Source organism: Siphateles boraxobius, unplaced genomic scaffold, assembly GCF_051911475.1.
Source record: "Siphateles boraxobius isolate OS27281-9 unplaced genomic scaffold, OSU_SipBor_1 6, whole genome shotgun sequence".
Taxonomy (NCBI): Eukaryota; Metazoa; Chordata; class Actinopteri; order Cypriniformes; family Leuciscidae; genus Siphateles; species Siphateles boraxobius.
In genome coordinates, this window is record NW_027509186.1 from 12,380,848 (window position 1) to 12,393,331 (window position 12,484).

Below are 12,484 nucleotides of genomic sequence, written 5' to 3' on the forward strand. Positions count from 1 at the left end.
TCAATATTGTAGCAAAGCACAGTATGCAGCACAATTCACATAAAGAAGTCACTTTCTAACAAACAGCTTTCTGTTGGTTAACAGTGAATCCGCATGACTAACTTGAATCCTTTAAATCTTGAAATCTTTCGCCCTCACACAAAAATTCCCATTCATGTTGATTCCTATTAAAATGGATTTCGCCCCTAAAAATTTGCTGAGCAATTGTAAATGTGATCGTATCTTATCTCAAATGACATTGTAGGAATTCATAGAAAATCGCCTCCTATTAACTGAAATAATTGTTTTCCCATGAGAATCAGGTTTTCGCCGTATTTTCAATTTTACCAAAATGAAAAACTGAAAGATCAAATTCATACGAAATTCAAATGAAATCAACACTTCTTAACTGAAATAGTTGTTTTCTCATGAGATCTGGTTATAACAACATTCTTTTATCACAAGAATCAGATTTTCATCTCATTTTCAATTTTCCCAAAAAGAAAAATGGAAAGTTCAGATTCATACGTAATACGAAATCGAAACTTCTTAACTAAAATAGTTGTTTAATCATGAGATCTGGTTGAATTTATCGCAACATTCTTTAATCAAGAGAAACATGTTTTCACCGTAATTTCAATTTTTTCCGAAAAGTAAAATTGAAAGTTCGAAAATTATACGAAATCAACACTTCTTAAAATTGGGAAACAAAATTCATACGAAATCGACACACCTTAACTAAAATAGTTGTTTTCTCATGAGATATGATTGAATTCATTATTAATTCATTATTATTCATTAATATTATTTAATCAAGAGAATCAAGTTTTCACCGTAATTTCAATTTTTACAAAAAGTAAGTTCGAAATTATACAAAATCGACACTTCTTAACTAAAATAGTTGTTTTCTCATTAGATGTGGTTGAATTTATCTCAATATTCTTTCATCAAGACAATCACCTCATTTTACATTTTTCAAAAAAAAAATATATTTTTTCCATTAAATAAAGTGTATTATATCAAATAATTTGTGTATAAACTATCCTATTGGCATTGGCAATAAAAAAAAGTTTAATGGTTTAAATAAAGTTTTTGGGCTCATCAAAAGAAGTGAAAAGAAGTTTTATTGTGGCTTTTCATAAACTGGAACTACAGTTGGACATAAGCAGTGACACATAGTATCTATAAAACTGCGCTTAGTCATGGTTATACGTCATCAAGATGAAGACTAAGCAGAAGATACGTGAAAAGGAGGATCTTAATAAATAAGTTCAGGTGACATGCTTGTACCACCGGTATGCGTGAAGCACCCTGGCAACCGGAGAAACAGGAAAACAGTGGTTTTCATATCCATGGAAACCTCGTTGTTAAGTGGGTCCAAAGTCGTGTTGTTAGGTGTAGTGCATCATCACACAACACGCTATTAATATCCGCGGGATTAACCGTCAATACCCCTCTGATGTTTGCCAAGTATGCTACGCGTGCAAGTAAGGACCCGCCCCACACTCGGATTTATTGTGTGTCTGTGTGCCAGCATTCCACAGTTGTCATGCTTTTGTGTGTCCCTTGTGGAGGCGTACGCATCGATGACTGAATACGCATGCGTTTACCTCTCTTACCTCTGACGACACATAACTCTTAGTAGCACGGGCAGCACTGCATTGTTATCGGAGGCACATCTGATAAAAGCAAGGTCAAATCTGTGTGTTTGTGTTGTGGTTGTAAAACTGATTTGATCTGTTGAATCTGTGCCGTGATTGGATGCTCAGTAGCCTACATGTGACTCATAATGGGGCGATGTTTTTGAGAAACCACAGGAAATTTCCCGCAGGAACTGTTCAATTTTATTCTGATCTCATAAACAATGTGGCGCTGGTAATGATCAGCTCCCTCGGGGGCTTTTCACACACACACACACACACACACACACACACACACACACACACACACACACACACACACACACACACACACACACACACACACACACACACACACACACACACACACACATTTGACCGTAGATCAGCTTCTGTCAGTCAAAACCAATGTGCTGCAAGGAGCGAGAGGCTGAGAGGAGTAACTGTTGACAATCACCGGGTTTTGAGTCATTTTAAGTTATCCGGAAGAGCTAGAGATGGACATCATTTCATTTCTTTGTTGGCGAATGACTGATATGCATGAGTGTTAATGTGTTTAAGGTTGCCTTGTTTATTTGTACTGTTTATGTTGACTATGTATTAAATGGGGTTAAAGTGAGCAGTATATAGTGACTTTGTCACTTGGCCACGGTGTCCATCCTGGATAATGCAGCTTTTTCATTGACACTACTGAACATGCAGGTTTTGTGTGTGTGTGTGTGTGTGTGTGTGTGTGTGTGTGTGTGTGTGTGTGTGTGTGTGTGTGTGTGTGACAAACAGTAAAAGTAGTATCCTACAGTGTGACATGCTCCTCTTAATTAAAACAATTAAACTCATATTTATTTGTATAGATCTTTTTACTGTACATATTTTTTCAGAGCATCTTTCAGAGAGAAGAAGCATGTTTCAAATATTACTATCAAGAAACCTGAGGTGTCAAAGGGGGAAAAATCATTGATTAGGTATTCATTTTAGATTTAATTATTATTTTAATAAAATGTAGTATAATAATAATTTTCCATAATGAATTATTATCATTTTAAATGTTTTAAATTTAAAATAATCAATTAACCAATTATTTAATACAAATCGAAAACCGTTCAAATTTTTTTCAAAGAAAATAATTCTATTGATAATCAATTTTAGATTTAATAAAAAAAATATTAAATCAATTGTTTCATTGTTTGAATTAAATGTCATTAAAAAATAAAATAATATATTGAAATGAATTATACTTTAATTAAAAATATATTTTTCATATTGGTTACCTAAAACATTGGTTAAAATTAATAATAATATATTAATATATATTATAATTAATAATTTTAAATAAATAAATACACATATTTTAAATTTATGCTAATAATTAATTTGAGATTTTATTTTAATTTTATTAAAACAATTATTTCATTGTTCAACTTTTTTTTTTTTTAATGAACTAATTGGTGAGACTGCTTGGTCTTTTAAAATGCATTTGTCATTATTGCATGACTTTTAAAATTGATTAGTGAAATCAAAACTTCACTCTTTTACATGACTTATATTAATTTTTCCCCCTGAAATATCGATGGTGGTATAAAACAACACCAAAACCTCGCAGGCTCTCCTCCAGGCAGTCGGCCAGACAGTTCTCTAGGGGAAGACAAAGGGACACAGGCACTTTTTTAGCCAGATTTGTTCTCTCCCGAGAGCTGCATTCACACAGAGAATAAGGCAAGGGTGAGAGGGGCAGAAATGTATCAGTGCTGCTTCTTGCACACATGGGCTTCGGACCGGAGGATTTGACAAAGTAACTTTCGGGCGGTTAATGTCACACTTCCAAAGGGTAAATTCTTGAAGCCAGGTTACCGTACTCGGGTCGCCACTCATCCAGTTCCCACAATCCACTGAAATCCAGTGTCAGTTAGTCTTACGCATTTATGTGTTTTCGTAACAAGATGTTGGCGAACTTTGGCATGTGAAATTTACATGGTAACAGAATAAAGACTGAACATCGGTTAAATGGTCACATTGGTTGTTTAGTGAAGGGAATACAGTTCAAAGTGAATACCAGACGCTAAATACACATTCCTTTGAGATAAATCTGATGTTTACTGTCTCTTAAGCTTCAGTTAAATCAATGGTTTGTCACTGTTGTTCAGTTTGAATGCCTGTTTCAATATATTTTAATATTTAAATAATAAAAAAAAATATATATATATGTATATATGAAATAAATTATATACATAAAGTTATTTATATAACTTATAATTTATGAATGAATAATATAAATTAATAGGCTACTTAAATAAGTTATTTATTTATTTATTAAATTTAAAAAATAAATATTTATATTAAATAAAGTATAAAAGACAATAATAGACATAGAAATTATATATATATATATATATATATATATATATATATATATATATATATATATTAATATGCAAACAATTATTGTATGATGCAAAGGAATAATGAGATTATTAATTTTTTTTTAAATTATAAAATTACAAATAAATTATAATTTATAAATTAATAATTAATTAATTAATTATCAATAAAATGTATTTAAATAAATGATTAAATAATTAAATTCAATATTTATATTAAATAAAATAGCAATACGTCATTGAATATAATTATATAAATAAAAATTATATATATTATTTATTTTAAATGAAAAATGTGGTTATATATATATATATATATTTTTTTTTATATAAATAATAATCTGAATAAATAAATCTACAAAATATAATATAACATATTTTTCATTTGTCATTTTTTATTTCATTAATATTATTTAAATATAATTTATTATATATTTATTTTAATATAATAAATCAAATAAAATGAATTAAATAATAATAAAATCAAATAATTGAATTGTCATCCAGCTTTTAGCCAATGACACATGTCCTCTATTAATAGTGAGTCAGTCATGATCTGTGAGCAGCGTGACATGATCGCTCACCTCTTCTCCCAGAGCACATCAAGAGACATTTGTTCAGATTTCAGAAATCAAACCAGCTCATTGCTGCTGTATTTACTTAATTTTGGTTATTTCAGCATTTTGACTCTTCTGTTACGAATAGGCACGTGCATTAACCACTAGTCCACACGTTCAGTCAGAGTTTCGTTCGAGGATCCATGTTTCAGTTCAGAGTTTTGCACCTTGACGTCACATGTGTGTGATGGTTTGTGTCGAGCGCTCTTGTGCTGTGGTGAATATCATGTGTCTGTGGAGTGGTCAACTCTAGTGCTCTTGCATGTGTTGGGTTTGAAAGGTTACACGTGATATGAGGTCTCTGAGTGTTTCTAAACAAACATGGCTAGATGGTTGGGTTTGATCTGTGCTGTGTTGCTCTTGCTAGATCTATGAAGCACACACGTCACTCTCGCAGTGTAAATATTTGACGCAGGCCTCTGTCGCCAATCACTTGTGCGCTCTTTGATGTCCCCGATCGATTTCCCTGTCCTGTGGTACGTCACACTATCACTGTGATAAACCCTCATCCAATCACCGCTTTCAAAACAAAGGCACAATCACAAACAGTTCGGCCTAGTGAGATTCTAGAGATTCAGATTTTGATTGACACTTGTATAACTATATCAAGTAGCGACCGATATGTTTATTTCAGGGTTCAGTGGCGATATGAAAACTAGAGAGTGGAATGACCGAGTTCTCTTGGGGAATAATAATAATAATAACTAGATGAAAAAGTTTTAAAAGCTTGAAGTTTGAAGATTAATAATAATAATAATAATAATAATAATAATAATATAACTAGACAGTTCAAATACCAATAGTATGTGAGATTTATAAATACGCTGGAATGAAATTAGCCATTTAAATAATTATAATAATAATTATCATAATATTAATAGAACTTAAGAGTGGAATGACTGATAGTTTATGAGTTTATAAATACGCTGAAATGACAGTTACAATTTAAATAATAAAAATGATGATGATGATGATGATAAAAATAATAATAATTATTAATATTACTGTTATTATTATTTTATTAATATGGCTAAATTGTGTTTTGTAAAAAGTTTAGTGTGTTTACTTAAAATATTAGAAAAATAAAAACAAGTAAATAAAACTAAATCAAATGAAAACAAAAACTCTGCATTCGGTTTTCTCTTTTCTTTTTCGTAAGTGTTGTTTAATGAATATTTATGACATAATAAACTGAATCAGGTATTAAATATACCCCTTAAATGTTTATTGATTTGAAGGATTCTTTAACCGAAAGTTTTCATTTTGGCTGGAAACCGAAACCAAAAATAAAGTTTACTTAATAATCGATCAATTAATCAAATTTATTTAATAATCAACTCTCAAACAAAAACATTAAGTTGTATATAAACATTTACATTGCATATAAGGCAATTGCATAAATATTATTTCATTTATTATTATTACTTGATATTGATTAATTGATTTATAATTGATAATTATATGCCATTTTTCAGAGAGCTTTTTAATTGAGGACACAAGTTGTGTTCCATGTGTCCATAACTTCTCCCAGTGATGTTTTCACATTGCCTCCTGCTCGGGTGATTCCTTGAAGAGTTGAGAACATTAGCTGGAACATCATTCCAAGAATCACATATTTTGGCTCAAGGAAAGCTGTGTCTTGCTTATGAAGCTCCTGCTGGGACAGTGCGGTTTGCCCTTAACTTCATTATGTAGGATACCTACATCCGTCCAAAAGCCCTGACCTCCCCTCCGTTCTCCTCTCCTTCCTCTCCTCTCTTCCGGTCGTCGTTTTGTGCCTGCGCGCGGGCCGCTACACTTAATCGAATATGACTGTGCAGAAAGTGGGTCGTCGGCTGTTATTTTTTAACTGCGAAAGCTGTGAAATGACGGATAGAGATCTCCTCAGGCTCTGGCTGCCCGACACACGCGCTTTTGCTGGAGTTCAGATAAGGCGACACTCATTAAAGGTTGCATAATGAAACGTTTACTGGAATCCGAGAGCTTCGGGCCAAAGTCTGGTGCCACTTGTTAGTCAGTGGAGCTCCTTCAGCGGAGTGTGAGCGAGACGGGGGCGTCTCTGCCCCTCCTGTGCACTAATGTGACCTGCTTTTCCCAATGCAGACCCAACAAACTGACGGATAAGGGCCGGTGGATATGTCATATCCTAGCACATTTTACTTCAGGCTTCAGTCTTGCAATAAACCTCTTTTAAAACCAATAAACCCAGCTTGAGGTATCGCTGTCCTTTCCGTCTACACCCTGTTATGGTGAATGTTTGAAATGCTGAATCACTATTCCTGGCATGCGAGTAGAAGTGTGTATGCAAGTGCATATGCGTGTGAAGGTGTTGTGTATGAAGAAAGAAGCTTGTTTGGTTTACTTCAGACTCTTTAAAGCAGGGGAATCCAATCCTGCTCAAGATTTTGGACACCCACACTTTAAAGAGATAGTTCTTCCATCATTGATTAAATGATTGATTAAATGATTATTGAATAATGATTATTCACTCACCTTCCTCTTCCTTTCTTTTGTGGAACAAAATAATTAGTTATTTTGAAGAACATCCTGGTCACTATCCTGGAAACATGAGGCTTTCAAGCTCCAAAATTATTAAAAAAACACCATAAATGTGGTCCATGTGACTCACAGAATTGTATTGTGACTGTACAAGTTTGTTTGTGGAAGAGATGGAAGTCATTTTTTCACTTTTTTCACAAGGTCTTGACATTCTCTCTTTGGCGCATTTATGAAAGTTTGTGAGACAATTAGTAACAACATCTAAATGGGCAACAAATAATTGGAGTTGGATTTTGAATTCAATTAATGCCAGGGACACACTTAACAACTAGCTGAAACATTGTAAGACTGACACTTACACACTGTTTCCATAGACTGCAGTAGATTTTAAACACCAACTGTGAACAGTGACTGCAAATTACTTTTATAATCGGCCTTGCGTCCTTAAGCGTTTCCCTGGCTTAAGTGTTCAATGAATCAATTTATATCGGTAGAAAAGCGGTTGGAATGATTTAGGACTCAGGATTTAGTCAAACCGATACGTTTTCTCTTTCATTGGTCAACTCGGTGATCCAGTCACAACAGTTAACAGCTACTGTATCTGGAGAGAAAGATTTCACTGAATATTGACTTAAATATTGGTATGTCACAAATCTATTGTATGGCTTTATAACAGTGGCGGCTGCTGGTCTTTCAAATAGGGGAAGCTAATTTCGGCTAAATTATTTTATATAATAATTATATATATAAAAGGAAATGGAAAAGAAAAAAGGAATGTGGGAATGATTTCCATTACACGAGAGTAGATGTTAAAACTTCATGCTGATTTGTACTCGGCTTTCGCCAAGATAAGCACCAACTAAGACGTAGCTTTACAGTAACCTATGCTTCTCCATCCATTTACGCTTATTCCATCTGGTGACGTGAATCTCCTTCTGTCTGGTGTTAATAGCTGCAGTGTATTTGCGTGTCAGCACACACAACGGCTGCAACCACAGTGCGGTCCCCCCATAACAACCCTCTGGATTGAGCGGAGTAGGGAACATCTCTAGGGTCTTCAAGTGGGCACCTTCCGTCCTCAGTGTTTCGTCGACTAGCCCACGACACCTCAAGAGGGCTCGACAGTGACTCTGGCGTCCCAGAGTCACCCCCCTCCGTCCCCCACTCAACTCAGCCCAGCTTACTGACCTCTACTTCCCTCTTGCTGCTGAGACCTAACCACAATCTAACAATCTCTCCGCATCCCAACCATACGCGCCAACCCGTTTGACTAAGGCTGTCGAGCCCCACTGGTGGGAATTAGGTTAAACTGAAACAAGGAATGTGGTGTATAATTGTGTGAAATCTATGATGAAACTTGCCTAGCAATTTCGCCAAGCAAATACCAAGAAATAGGTTGGAGCAGTTTATCTTTCGACTACACTTGAAAAATCCGCGATTGGACTGAGCTCGAATATCTTCAGCGTCAGGGACTTTTTATAGTAAAAAATCGGTCAATCAAAAGGAGATGCAGTCTTTGGACAGACCCTCCAATCATCACGCAGAAGCCCGGAGTCCAGCCCCGCCCACCCCATCTGAACGAACTTGTCTTTTTAGTCAATAAAATGTTAACACAATAGTACATATTTGACCATTCATTTTTTAACATCATAGGGGGAGCCGAGCTTGCCTTTGCCAGTCTTAAAGAAATCCCCACTGCTTTAGAATATATCTCACAAGTCATATATTGTGAGCCTGACAGTCCCAGTCCTCATTAACTTCCATTATATATAGATATTCTTCAAGATCACCTTTTGTGTTCTACACAAAGAAAGCTTACATATTTGAAACAATGTGAGAGAATAAATGGGAATAAAAAGTGGTGATCCTGGAGGGCCAATGCTCCGCAGAGTTCTGCCCCAACACACTTCCAAGCAATCCTTAAGACCTTTATTAACAGATTCAGGCGTGTTTAATTAGGATTTGAACTAAACTCTGCTGGATAGTGGCCCTCCAGGAGCAGGATGAACACCCCTGCTTTAAGCTCATGAAAACCCCATTTTATTTTCATGGAAGTTGAGATTACCAACCTGACCCTGTATTGCTTCAATACTCTAGTTTACCTCTTGGACCTCAGAGAACGCAAGAAGAACCAGAGACAAGAAGCAGAGATTTATGTTGCACCCTTCTCCAGACTAAACAGACCACTGACAGAGAAAAAGGAATTAAATAAGAGCAATGTTTGATATTCTTCAAGTACCGTGAGATCCAAGGGACATATTAGCTGGGAATGATCAAATGTTCTGCAGATTTCTGCTCTCCCACAAGTGCTTGGTGGTCCAAAGAAATCAGACTCAATATTCATCGTCATTATAGAGTCTGTTCTCAATAGCTACACAATGTACAAATGGAAAGAAATTGTCAGAGCCTGAACTCTTACTCAAGTTTACTAACAGTTGTTCTTATTTCGTTTATCAACATGAACTTAGGCAAGGCAGTGTATTTTGAGCCGCGTTACATAGCAATCTGAGTTCCCTCACCTATGATGTAAGAGTGCACTGTGCTAAACCCTTCCAAGTAGGACAGTTCCGGCAAGTCCGCAGCCGACCTTTAAAACCATCTGCCGAATTTAAACTGGTTGGCGAGGTGGACGGGGAAGTATTTTGGGGCTTAGCATGCCTCTCCCCACACCCTCCTGTGCCCATCTGCCTGTCCGGACAGGGTGACAGGGTGGCGTAACTGCCCTCGCTGTGGTCAGAACATGCTGATATCTCGACAGCCCAGGGACAGAACAACACATCCTCATGGTTCAGTTTAGCAGGGCTGGGGATTGCATGGGGAAACGGGCCGCAGAGCTGCATGTTGGCAGGATTGCTGTTTGGGTTGCAACATGCGCTCTCAACCCCATAACATATAAATACAGGGAGAAAGATGGGAAATGTTTGGACATACATGATGTCGGACAGTTTCGCCACTGATTATAGGTTCCAGCAGTGATGTAGACGTTTGGAGACTTGGGATTATTATAAGGGGACCAGATTTCTGAAACAGAACTTTCCTAGTATTTGAAAAGCAATAAGTCAAATGAATACACAGAATTCATAAAGCCATGAAGCCATAACGGAAAAGTACCCTGATGACCTACTGCTTCTGGTCAGATTTTGAAATATGTATCCAAATGACACTATTTTCCCATGAATCCATGTGTCATTATTATGACGACAGGAGTGTCGTCATTATTCATTAATGGCGATGAATGGCAACATAATGTGTGATGCACTTATTCATATATTATATTATATTATATTATATTATATTATATTATATTATATTATATTATATTATATTATTATCAGTAGGGCTTTTTTAAGAAATTAATACTTTTGTTCAGCAAAGACAAATTCAATTGATTAAAGTGACGTAAAAAAAAATAGTGCAGAGTGGGTGAGTATAATAGTATAATAATATTTTTTTAATCCTCCCAGCCCCAAACTTTTGAATATTATATTAATTATATTATATTATATTATATTATATTATATTATATTATATTATATTATATTATATTATATTATATTATATTATATTATATTATACTTTATTATATTATAAGGGTGGGAATCTTTTGGTAACTCACGACTTTAGATTCTGAAACAAATTTTAATTTGATATTTGCATAGATTTGATTCTACTTTATTGTTTTGTGTTACTTTTCCTAATTGACTGCGGTAGATAGTTTAATAGGTCTTAAAGAAAAAAAAATCCCACAAAATTAAATTAGAAATGTATTTAGTTTTTCTTCCCATTTTAGTCAATCCAATATTATAAAAGAAATGCCATTTCAGCTGACTGTAATCATTACACACATGACTGTCAGTCTTCTGTAATAAAGGCAATTTTATTTTATTTTGATTTTAACAATAGGAACAAAGAAGCAGATTACTAACAATAGGACAAATACAATAAAAAAATTATACAAATTAAATAAACTTTATGTTTTTCAGGTACAGTAGCCTGTTTATTTAACATATAGTAAGAAATACTACAGAAATGTAATAATCAAATATAAAAATAAAACACTGTATAGTCTTTACTGTATGATTTAAATATAAATGTATTCATATTAAAGATACAAAAGTGATTCAGTCAAAAGCAGTTTTACAGCACTTTAAATTAACATTAATGAAACAGATGGCAACAGTTTATGAGGCTATTGTCCCTTTAAGAATAAAAGTGCAGATCTAATATACTGTTACACATTTGATTTTCTCCTTACTGTTTACCTTCATGTAGGACATAACAGACTATGTTTACATGAATACTCCATACGATGTGCATTTGGACTTAATTGTGTGTGTATTTGACCGTTCAAGCGCAATAAGCCGTGAAAGAGAACTGAAATCGGGATCGCATGCACCTGTGCCTATCTATATTATATTTCTTTTGTTATTATATTATATTATATTATATTATATTATTTATCAATATGGAAATTTCAAGGATAGGCCACCAAAAACAGGTACGTCTTGTCATCCTCGGCTGTTACCACACAAATACATTTAGGCTTCTCCATTAGTATTTAGGTAGAAAATGACTTTAAAGTTTGTAGCGGTTTTCGGCTCTTTCAACAATGTTCAACATGGTTGCGTGACTTTAATCACGCAATACTCACCTAGAGCTCAAAAAATCCAACTGAAGGAATTTGCACCAACTGGTTTGTTTTTCCTTCTCTTTGCAAGATTTAAGAGCCCATCAGATGGTGAGGGTAGACATACTGGATCATTTAAAAGCAAATAGTCTTGGAGAGTGAGTCAGAGTGAGTCACGGAGTTGTTTGCTATGGCAGTAGGTGAGCACGGCACCAGCATAAGAAACTCATCTACTCCATCTTTACTGTAAATCAACACTCTCGTTACTGGGCTCATGTCACGGGAAACAAGATTCTCCTTGTTCTTCTGAAATTAGAAGCTACACAGATCATTTTCATGTTCACAGTGCTAAGCATCCTCCCTAGTTCACCCTAGTTGACCATTTATTGAAAATAAATAACAAGAAGGAATGATTCTTGAGCATCAAATCATCATATTAGAATTATTTCTGAAGGATCATGTGATACTGGAGTTAGGATGCTGAAAATACAGCTTTGATCACAGGAATAAATTACGTTATATTACAGAACTTATTTGAAATTGTAGTGATATTTCACAATTTTACTGTTCTTGCTGTTTTTGTGATCAAATAAATAACACTTTACAATAAGGTTCATTAGTTAACATTAGTTAATGTATTAACTAACAGGAACTAACAATGAGAAACACATTTGTTACAGTATTTATTAATCTTTTTTAATGTTAGTTAATAAAAAAGGCGACCTTGAGTGTCCAGAAAGGCACCAA

At 34.6% G+C, this 12,484-nt stretch overlaps 1 protein-coding gene across 2 annotated transcripts in view; it reads left to right on the top strand.

Annotated features, from left to right (window-relative positions):
• foxo1a (forkhead box O1 a) overlaps window positions 1-12,484 on the top strand; it is a 49,580-nt gene that overhangs the window by 1,372 nt on the left and 35,724 nt on the right. The window lies entirely within an intron of this gene.